Genomic DNA, 12,306 nt, shown 5'->3' with positions numbered 1-12,306 from the left:
TCGTAATGTATCATCTATATAGTTGGATAAAGATATTGTAAGTGAGTTAGTGATAGGAGTTAGTGATGGCGGTCGACCGGACACAGGCCAGCAAACCCAACAATCTCCCACTTGACAATGTGGGAGGCCAAAATAAATAATGAATGAGGAAGACTACATCTCACCCAATGCCCATCAACTCGCGATAGTGCTGAAACTGATGGCTAGAGAGACTTTTTGTGAGTGCATCCGCTGTGTTCTCTTATGTATGAGTCTTCACTAAGTCAAGATTTTTGTTTGCCAAGCACACACGCGGGAAGTGATACCGCACATCAATGTGTTTCATTCTCGAATGAAACACCGGATTCTTGGCAAGATTCTTGGCCAAAGCAATAGCACTCTTACTGTCACAGTGAAGAACTCGCAAATTGTGCTTTAAACCAAGATCTCCCACTAGGAGAGCAAGCCATATAGAGAGCAAGCCATATAGCTCTTCACTTAAAGCAACATACTCAGCCTCTATAGTGGAAATCGACGTATAATCTTGAAGAACGGATCTCCAAGAGATAGCAGAACCAGCAAATGTGTAGATCCAACCTGTCGTTGATCTACGTGTATCAACACATCCTGCATAATCATTGTCCACATATCCCTTTATGGATAGATCTCCAAGACCATAGCATAACTGTCTATCCATTGTGCCACTCAAGTATATGGGAATTGACTTGACAACATCCCAATGTTTTTTACTAGGGTTAAATATAAATTTGCTGACAACTTCCATTGCATGTGCAATGTTAGGTCTCATAGCCACCATGGCATACATGATACTGCTGAAGCATAAGGAACGTTGGTCATCATAGCTTCTTCTCAGCAGATTTGGGACAATCGTTCTTGCTAAGTTTCAAATATGCAGGCAATGGGGTACTCAATGCCTTCCCCTTCTACACGTTGAAATGCTCAAGAAATTTATGCACATAATTCTTCTGAGATAAGTATAACAATCTCTTCTTACGATCTCAAGTAATGTGCATACCCAAAATGTGATTTGCATTTCCCAAATCTTTCATGTCAAAATGACTCTTCAGCTTCATTTTGAGGTCAGCAATATCCTTCCTTGAATGACCAGCAATGAGCATGTCATTCACATAAAGAATAAGCATAATTAGTTGTCCATTGGGTTTTCTTTTCACATAAAGATATGGATCCTCAGTACTGCGCGTATAGCCTTGGGAACGCGTAAATGCATCAATCTTTTGATACCATTGTCTGGATGATTGTTTCAAGCCATAGAGACTTTTCAGAAGCTTATAGACTAAATGTTCATTTCCCTTTAGCACAAATCCTTCAAGTTGCTGCATATAAATCTCCTCATCGAGATCTCCATTAAAGAAATATGTAATGATATCCATTTGCTCAAGCTCCAAATCTTCAATGGAAACCAAACCAAGCAACATTCTCAGTGTCGTTGTAATGGAAATGGCCTATGAACTTTGAGAGTAGTGGAATTAGGAAATTAGATGAAGCACTTTTGTGAGATTACTTTGTGAGCATAGCGGGTGAACTTAATTGATGGTAGCAACATAAACATGGTACTTAGTTAACTTGGCATGAACAATACTTTTGCAAGAGAGAGAGCTAAGAGAACATGACAACAATTGAGAACCGGATTCATATAGAGTCGGTCCCCCCTCCGATAGGCATTTGTAATATAGTTTCTCCCATCTCAAGAGAGACTTGGTACAATACAATATTTGTGTTCCTTGTGACCTAGGTAATGCAATGAAGATGGAAAGCTTCATGCATTACAAACATAACATAAACTTTGTAGAAAGCATCAACTATCCCAAGCTCAGTCTCCCAAGGCCTCAAACACCTTCGAAGGTGGAGAGAGCTAGCGGGGAATGAGGGTAGGAAAGAGGAAGAAGAAACATTCCATAGGAGAAAGAAATAGTTCCTCTCTTATCATCACTCTTCTTGCTAGCATACATAATAGCATAGTAATGAAGATGGAGAAGATGGAAAGCTTAAGCATTGAAGCATGGCTCTTGGTTAGATTTGCATTCCATAGCCAAGAGTGTTGGTGTAGGCTCTCACCTCTCACAAGCTTGGAGAAGGAGGTGGAGTTCCTCAACTTTCACCAAGTGAGAATGAATCCACAAAATGAGTGTGTGTGTGTGTGTGTGTGTGTGTGTGTGTGTGTGTGTGTGTGTGTGTGTGTACCCCGCACCCCCCTTGCTTGCTTGGGGCGAGTTCTAGCCTCTTCACATGCTTCAAGCTCATTGGACCCCTCTACCCCTAGCCAATCACATGCAGCATGCATTCAAGTACATGGGTAGTCTTTGGACAAGTGTCCTCCTTACCCCTTAGAGAGAGAGAGCTCGAAAATATCTAGATATCCGTTGGATGGAACTAGAAGCTCATTGGACCCCTCTTTAGCCCAACCAATAGCATTCAAGCACTTGGAAAGCTTCTCAAGCACCTTCCTCATTAAGTATGACAAGCACCTCAAGTACCTTAGTCATCAAGCATGACAAGCACCTTACTCATCCAGCACGACAAGCACCTCAAGCACCTTAGTCATCAAGCACGCAAGCACCTGAAGTTTAGGTAGGGTTCCCACCTCAAGCTCACCCCTAGCTTGCCTAAGGTCAAAGGACGTTTAACACTAACCATTGGAAGTCTTTAATGAAGCTAACCCTAAGGTCTCTTAAGCTCCATTAGATGCACATTGCTGTTTGATAGACTACCTCCTTTTGGACCCCTATTGAGATGTAAACATCTCTCCTCTTGGTCCCCTGCTGAGATAAGTCTAGAAGCACTTATTTCCAATTTCTCTTTGATAGACCATCTCCTTTTGGACCCCTATTGAGATGCAACCACCTCTCCTTTTGGTCCCGTGTTGAGATAGGTCTAGAAGCACATGTCTCTATTCTAACTCTTGTTCCTGTTTATTCTCCCACATTAAATGATCAATTTAATATGAGAAAATCATTTGGTAAAGTTAGATATTATATTTTATGACATTACCTCTCTCTGGAAATAATAGTCGTCCTCGACTATGAGATAGATAATATAAAGCCTAGTCATTAGTCCATGTTTCTTAGCGGGTAGAGGATCCCTTTTCACCCTACGACATCATTCCAAGATGGATGACTAGTCCATTTGGTGCTTGGGAGACGTACCTGCCGCAAGCATGTCTACTCTTAGTCCATATCATACTTCCAAAGCAGAGTGACAAGTTCTACTTGGTGTTTGGGAGACGTCGTCACCACAAACATGATTCTAAGCATGCATACTATTTAAATTTGTGCACAATAAAAAGAGAACTAGTCTCATAAGACAAAAACATTTTTCATTTAAAATGCATTTTCATATGCTTACTCTAGTGCAACATTGTAAGCATTGACAAGGTTCATATTATCCTTAAGCTAAGTTCCTTGCATCCATTTAGCATCTTTAAAAGAATAATTCTTTAACATAATAAGATATCATCGGATAATCTTACAATTTCTTAATACCTTGTCTTCATGTCATAGGATGGACTCAGATTGAAGTACTTCTTCTTGATCTTCGATTTTTGGAGGATCTACAACTATTGCTTCTTTTGATGGTGCTCCTTTGTAAGGCTTACGTAGGCTCTCATGGAAAACATGGTGCATGAGCCAATGGCTAGGCAACTTTAGCTGATAAGCCATCTCATTGATTGGATTACGAATTTAAAAAGGACCATAATATCTTTTTGCTAGTTTAGCATAATACTCTTGGTGGCCCGAAGGATTCTTGCCCGTAGTATTCCTTAGATAAGCCTTGAGAAATTTTAGCAAGCCCCAATCATTTTCCTTAAAGGCTAAGGCTCTTCTATGCTTATTAGTAGCAGCCCTTTGTGCCTTTGCTTTGAGATGGATATAACCTCTTTGGTCTTTGGAAAAGATTCTTGTGAGTCTCGGCTATATTCATCAATAGGCGAAGATCTTTCCATGTACTTTAAGTAGTAAGGGACTTTTGAATCTTCCCTCTTTAACCTCAAAAGGTGCTTTCCGCATAGAACTATGTACAATGTCATTGTACACATACTCTATAAGAGGTAGTTTTTCTCTCATTGAGAACGTTGATCTACTTCCATGACATAGGCTTTTAGTAGATCAAGAATTGTTAGATAAGTTGTTTCACTTTTGTCATCCGTTTGTGGATGATAGGCCGAAAGAGAAATTTAATCTACTTCCTAGATTCTCAACGAGACCCTTCTAGAAATTAGTAGTCATTCTAGGATCTTTGTCCGACACTATGGATGTTGGAAAGTCATGATGCTTGAAATTTGAGATCTGAAGAGGGTTTCCATTTGATGTGCCTTAATAGTCTTTTTGACATGCATAGAATGTGTTTTCTTGTTAAACCTGTCGCGACTGAAACAATCCAAGTTGCTTCCCTCGATCAAATTTCAACTTTTGGTATATCACGCATTTTGAAACATACCCTTGTATGTTTACTTTTCGTGGCAGACCAACAGAAATAAATCTCTACTCTTTGAGTAGATTATGGATTCCCTCTTTGCCCCACATAAGGAGAAGTATGGGATTCATACATGACTTTCTTATTGTATGGGTAAGTAACACATAGCCTATTGCCATTTGGAAGATAACCATCCTTCAAGATGAATGGTTCTTTTTTCTTCCCTAATGCAAAGGCTCTGATTATATACTTAAAGTCTTGATCAGTAGAATACTCATCTATCATAAAAGATAGATCATTGTGAGTTGCTATAGACACCACATTTACCCTTGGTCATTGTGAAAGTGCATCAACCGCTTGATTGTGCTTGCCAACAATTGAGCAATATGAAATTTAAATTGCAAAAGAAAATTTTCCCACCTCATTTGTTTGTTGGAGAATTTGGTTTGCGTCATGAAGTTATTGAGGCTTTGTGATCCATTCGTAGGATGAATGGAGTCCCCAAGAGATAGTGTTTCCACGTGTTTAGGGCATATAGAATAGCTAGTAACTCTTTTTCGTATTTTTCCAATACTCACTTATCAAAGTTGATTCTTTGACTCTCATATGCTATGGCATGCCCTTCTTGAAGCAAAATAGCTCCAAGGCAATTACCACAAGCATCACATTGGACCTCAAATGGCTTTGAGAGATCTAGTAGTGTGATCATACATTGAGAGATAAGATTCTCCTTAAGCTTCTTGCACTTTTGCAGTCCATGAATACTTAACATTATTTTTGTTAAGTCATGTAATGGGCTTGTTATTAGCGAGAATTTTTTTAATGAAGCATCTACAGTATGCACACATACCAATGAAGCTTCGTACCTCCTGTAGATTCCTTGGATTTTATTATCTCTAACTTTGTTGGATCCATCCGGGTGCCATCATTAGAGATAATGTGACCTAAATATTGAATCTCTTGTAGGAACAATTCACTTTTCTTTTGATTAATGAAAAACTTATTCTCTCTCACAACTTGAAAGATTACCTGGAGGTGTCACTTGTACTCTTCAAGAGAATTTGAATGGCCTGAAGATTTTTGTCCATCATGAGTTTGAATGCGTCTGGAGCATTTGTCAAGCTTATCAAATAGATCTTCTACCCGCGGCACAAGAAATCTATTTTTGATAGTGATATTATTTAGTGCTTTATAGTCGACACACATGTGATATGTGTCGTCTTTCTTTTGCACTAAAAGCAATGGTGAACAAAATGGAGAGGAGCTAGACCTCACCATCCCTTTTTCCACCAATTCATGCACTTGCCTCATGATCTCCTCTTGTTGAGCTTGTGAAACTCGATAAGGAGGCTTGTTAGGCAGTGAGCTTCCTGGTAGGAGCTCAATTACATGGTCATCATCCCTCATTTTAGAGGTAGCTCACTAGGGATGTCATCAATGAAAACATCTTGGGATCCATTTAGGAATTTAGACAACTCTAATTCCTCTTGATTCCCTCTATTGGAAGGATATGGTGTTCCCCGACTCATTAGCATCTATGTACATGCTCTCTTCCTTGTAGGTGAAGTAGATTCTCCTTTCAGGGAACTTCATGTTGGAAGCCATGTGGTTAAACCATGGTGCCCCAACAATAACATTCTCATGTTTGAGAGGGGAGATGAAGAAATCCTTTTTGTCCACATAGCTTTGGACATAAAGCCTTAATTTTCCAATTAAGGAAGTAACTGAGACGTCTTGTCCCTTGATATCTCTATTGGCTTTCAATGCATCTGCCATATGGTGGGCTTGTATGCCTAGCTTAGTGGTCAACTCTGTGGATATGAAGTTGTGAGTTGAACCAAGGTCAAAACAAAGTAAAGGCATCATGCTCTTGCATCTTTCCCCAAGCATAGGAAAGGAGAAATCCTTGGCAATGAGCATCCTCTTTTGGAGCTTCAAACATAGAGGCTCTAGGAGTCTCATTGCGGGCAATTCTCTTGGGGCAAGGATGATAACCATGGCCTTTCTCCCTACACTTAAAACATTTTTGGTCCTTCTGAAAAGCTTCTAGCTCTTTAGGAGAGAGTTTATATTTACCTTTGTAAACTCTCTTCTCCTTGGACCGATTGTTGTTGTTGTTGGAATAGCCTTGGTAAGAATTTTGGGCATTGGTTTTCCTCTTGGCATCACTTTTGTCTTTATCATCCATGGGCTTGACATTCCGTTCAGCCCCTTGTCGGAAATTGATGCACGAAGCAACCATGGTGTGGTGGATTACTTAGGTGATACAACCAGGCTGTTGAGAGTTGACATACTCGGCCATCTCTTCAGGTAATCCCGCACAGAATTGTTGCTTTTGCTCGGTGAAGTCTATCTTTTGAATGACAGTGGTCTTGAGATGTAAATCCCAAAACTTGTCCACATATTTGTGGATAGACTCATGAGAGACAAGCCTCAAACTCCGCACTTCGGTGAGCACTTTGTCCTTTGCATCGCTTGCAAGGAATTGCTTTATGATGGAAACTCGTAGAGCTTTCCATGTCTTTGGGGCTTCACCGTTGCCATGAAGGCTAGCCCACCATTGACGAGCCGATTTTTGGAAGTGCATAGCTACATGGCATAGCTTGGACGACTCCGTTATACATCCCAGTCCCACTTACCCTAATATTATTAACAAAATCGACCATTAATAGGCTACTTAAGGACCTCTCTTCTTAAGCACGAAAAGAGAAACCAAATGCTCTGATACCAATGTAATGGAAATGGCCTATGAACTTTGAGAGTAGCGGAATTAAGAAATGGTCTATGAACTTTGAGAGTAGCGGAATTAGGAAATTAGATGAAGCAGTTTTGTGAGATTACTTTGTGAGCATAGCGGGTGAAAATTGATGGTAGCAACATAAACATGGTACTTAGTTAACTTGGCATGAACAATACTTTTGCAAGAGAGAGACTTTAGAGAACATGACAACAGCTGAGGACCGGATTCATACGGAGCCGATCCCCCCTCCAATAGGCATTTGTATTATAGTTTCTCCCATCAAGAGAGACTTGGTACAATACAATCTTTGTGTTACTTGTGACCTAGGTGATGCAATGAAGATGAAAAACTTCATGCATCACAAACATAAGATAAACTTTGTAGAAAGTATTAACTATCCCAAGCCTCAGTCCCAAGGCCTCAAACACCTTCGAAGGTGGAGAGAGCTACCGAGGAAGAGGAAGAAGAAACATTTCATAGGAGAAAGAAATAGTTTCTCACTTATCATGACTCTTCTTGCTAGCATACATAATAGCATAGTAATGAAGATGGAGAAGATGGCAAGCTTAAGCATTGAAGCATGGCTTGGTTGGATTTGCATTCCATAGCCAAGAGTGTTGGTGTAGGATCTCACTTCTCACAAGCTTGGAGAAGGAGATGGAGTTCCTCAACTTTCACCAAGTGAGGATGAATCCACAAAATGAGTGTGTGTGTGTGTGTGTGTGTGTGTGTGTGTGTGTGTGTGTGTGTGTGTGTGTCCCCAGCACCCCCCTTGCTTGCTTGGGGTGAGTTCTAGCCTCTTCACATGCTTCAAGCTTACTAGACCCCTCACCCCCTAGCCAATCACATGCAGTATGCATTCAAGTACATGGGTAGTCTTTGGACATGTCTTTGGACAAGTGTCCTCCTTACCCCTTAGAGAGAGAGAGCTTGAAAATATCTAGATATCCATTGGATGGAACTAGAATCTCATTGGACCCCTCTTTAGCCCAACCAATAGCATTCAAGCACACCATGTGGCTAAGCATAGGGAGAGTCTGACATGTGTCCCATGTGCCCTTGAGAAAAGGGGTGGGTGAGTGGGAGGTTAAGTCAAAGATTTCCCTAACTTTGGGACTTTCCCCCTACTTTGTAGGGTCTCTTTTTTACTCAAGCACCTTACCCCCCATGCATGGGAAGCTTCTCAAGAACCTTCCTCATTAAGTTTGTAGGGTCTCTTTTTGACTCAAGCACCTTACCCCCCATGCATGGGAAGCCTCTCAAGCACCTTCCTCATTAAGTATGACAAGCAACTCAAGTACCTTATCCATCAAGCATGACAAGCACCTCAAGTACCTTAGTCATCAAGCATGACAAGCACCTCAAGCTTCTTAGTCATCAAGCACGACAAGCACCTCAAGCACCTTAGTCATCAAGCATGGCAAGCACCTCAAGCTTAGGTCGGGTTCCCACCTCAAACTCAGCCCTAGCTTGCCTAAGGTCAAAGAACTTTTAACACTAACCATTGGAGGTCTTTAATAAAGCTAACCCTAAGGTCTTTTAAGTTCCATTAGATGCACATCGCTCTTTGATAGACTACCTCCTTTTGGACCCCTATTCAAATGTAACCATCTCTCCTCTTGGTCCCCTGTCGAGGTAGGTCTAGAAGCACTTATTGCACATTTCTCTTTCATAGACCATCTCCTTTTGGACCCCTATTGAGATGCAACCATCTCTGCTTTTGGTCCCGTGTTGAGATAGGTCTAGAAGCACATATCTCTATTATAACTCTTGTTCCCGTTTATTCTCCCACATTAAATGATCAATTTAATATGAGAAAATCATTTGGTAAAGTTAGATATTATATTTTATGACAGTTGTCATCTTGACCACTAGAGAAAAAACTTCTTGAAAATCTATACCATATTCTTGCTTGAAACCTTTGGCCACTAAAGAGCCAATGTTGGATGCAATCTTCTTCTTGTAAACCCATTTACAAGGCACCTTCCTACCTTTTGGCAATGGAACCAATTCCCAAATTTTGTTTTCTAAATAATAGACAACTCACTTTTCATCGCAAGCTCCCACTGAGCCTTATCCTTGGCTAGCATGGCCTCTTTGTAACAAGACGGATCACCACTATCTGTCAGCAATACAAAATCCAGGCCAGGAACAAACCGGTCTGTCAAATTTGAGGCTCTTTGAGACCTTCTCGGCTGACTAGTACTAGCCTGCTCAGTTTCTCTAGTGATAAGAGCATTCACTTGCGGCATAACTGGCTCATGAGATGTCTGCAAAGTAGGTGATACATCAAAAAATGTTACTTTCCGAAATTCCATCTCTTTTTTTGGTTGTTTATGCATCTTAGTCTCATTGAAGACTACATCACTGCTATAGATAACTAATTGACTCTCAGGATCCCATAAACGATAGCCAAACTAACCATCCTCTCCATAGCCTATGAAGATGCATTTCCTAGATTTGGGATCAAGCTTACCACGAAGCTCTTTAGACACATGTGCGTAAGCCTCACAGCAAAACGTCATGAGCTTGTCATAAGACAACTTATGCCCTGACTATAATTCCTCAAGCGCACTAAATTGTAAAGAAGCGTGTGGTGATCTATTGATCAAGTAAACTGCTCTATAAAGTGCTTCAATCCAAAAACATTGGGTCAAATTAGCTTGTGAAAGCATAGACATAATCCTCTCTTGAATGGTCCTATTCATGCTTGCAGCAACACCATTCTGTGCAGGGGTGTAGGGAGCTGTGAACTCACACTTAATTTCCCTTCTTGAACAAAAATCCACAAACTCCTTGGAAATGTACTCTCCACCATTGTCTCAGTGCAAAGCTTTTAACTTTCGGTCAGACTGAGTCTCTACACTAGATAAGAATTTGCTGAAACAAGAAAATATCTCATCTTGGATTTCATAGCATAAGCCCAGACTTTATGTGTTGCATCGTCTATAACCCTGACAAAACAAGACGCTCCACCAAGAGATCTAGTGGGCATAGAGCCACAGACATCACTATACACAAGCTCTAAAGGTTTAGGCTCTTTCTCCAATGAACCATTACGAGAAGCACGTGCGTGTTATTGACAGCACTCATAGAAAGGAAATTCAAAAAACGAAAGAGAAGGCAAGTAACCAAATGAGAAAGAGTCTCCGTTGCTTTCTTGGACATATGTCCTAACCGGCTATGCCACAATGCAACGGATGACAGCTGGGTTACAGATAGAACACTATTTTTGGCTGACACATAAAGAGGATAAAGGGAGCCCACTTTTGAACCTTGTGCAACCATCAAGTTTCCCTTTGCAATACGCCAAGACTGCTAAAAGAAAGTGACTTTGTAACCCAAGTCATCACGACGACCAACTGAAATCAAATTGCATGTCAAAGTTGGGACATGACGCACATTGTGGATCACAAAATGTATACCATTTGCAATAATAACCATAGCAATGTCACCGACACCCACGATGTCCCATGCATAGCTGTCTCCAAGTGTGACAGATCCAATAGTCTCCTCATAGGTGGTAAAACACTCTCTATGCGGAGTAACATGTAAAGAAGCACCCGAATGAAGTATCGAGCTGTGTGACTCCTCACCGTTGACAAGCAATTCAATGAACTCTGCAATGATAGAGATTCATGTGCATCAAAAAACACATCATCAATCTCTGTCAGCATATTGATATCTTGGGCATCACAGCCATCTGAAACCACATTGATTTCTTCAATTTTCACTGAGCTCTTTGACTTCTCCTCTTTACCATCATTATCTTTACTTTTGCCTTTGCCCTTATCACGGTTCCAAGCATGACAATCTTTCTTCATGTGACCATATTTCTCACAATAATGGCATTAAATATTTTTATAACGTCCACGAGACTTTGACCTATCACGGAATGAGTCCCTCTTGCCATCTTTACTTGCATCACGCTGCTTAGCACGACCCTTTTCTTTGCTTCCCATCTTTCTGCACATAGTGAGCTTTGCCATGATGCGAGCTACCCATAGACTTTCGTCGCATTTCTCAGACAAAAGAGAACTAGTGACATCATTATACACTAGTATACCATTAGATGCATACTTACTTATCAAAGTGAAAAATATATCCCATGATGGAGATAATGAGCAAAGCAAAAAGATAGCTTTCATCTCATCATCCATATTCATGCGCTACGCACGTATCTGAACAAACAAGGAGTCAAAATCATTGATATGGTTGGCAACACTAGCAGACTTGTGCATACGAAGGTTGAACAGTTTTCGCATTAAGAAAACTTTATTGCTAGCCATATCCTTTTCATAGGTATTGCATAGCTTTTTCCATACCGCGTAAGCAGACTCACATTCCAACACAAAAAAGTAAACAGGTTCGGCAAGATGCAATTTAATAGTAGACTTGCATAGTTCATCCAACTCATCCCACTAAAACTGAGTCATGTCCATTTGCTTAATTCTTTCCTTGTACATGATAGGCAACTTTTGCTTCTTTTGGACAAGAACATATTGCATTTGGTTTTTCCAAAGAGCAAAGTTTGTGCCAGCAAACTTCTTTATGTCATAGACATCACGCTCTTTAAGCGACATCTAAGCAAACTATAAGCCCAAAATTTCTGGCAAAATTTTGACTGTATCCTTTGTTTTAGGGAGCAAATCTCAACCAAAATAGAGATCAAAAGTGCCAAGAAATGTAACCAAACACATAAAAGGGTATCTCTGACCAATTAGCAAGAACAACTGAGAGTACTAGCTATACATAAACTGTCAAACTGACATACCAAAATCCATCATGGCTAATGAGCACCTAGTCCTCTCTATACATATCTTATGGCGAGGCCACAAAGGGGGATCTGCAGCTACCTGTATAACCGAAAGTATCTCCACATTTGAGAATATCCCAGCTCAAGAAAACCTCACCACAACCCTCTCAACGTAGGATATGCAACAAACGCATAGCCAAGTCTCGGGATTGGCTATCTTCCGGACCAAGTCTCAAAAATGGTCGGGACTGCCGTACAAGCCAAATAGGGCTTTACAAAAGTGTATGATGGCAGTATTCACAAATAACGTACAGTCCTCACTGCCAATCACAGGATATGCGCACAAACAGATGCCAAAAAAGAGGAAGCAATGTGCCAA

This window comes from Adiantum capillus-veneris, chromosome 20 (assembly GCF_014529385.1).
Source record: "Adiantum capillus-veneris isolate H3 chromosome 20, ASM1452938v2, whole genome shotgun sequence".
In the NCBI taxonomy this organism is placed as follows: Eukaryota; Viridiplantae; Streptophyta; class Polypodiopsida; order Polypodiales; family Pteridaceae; genus Adiantum; species Adiantum capillus-veneris.
This window is presented reverse-complemented; position numbering follows the sequence as displayed.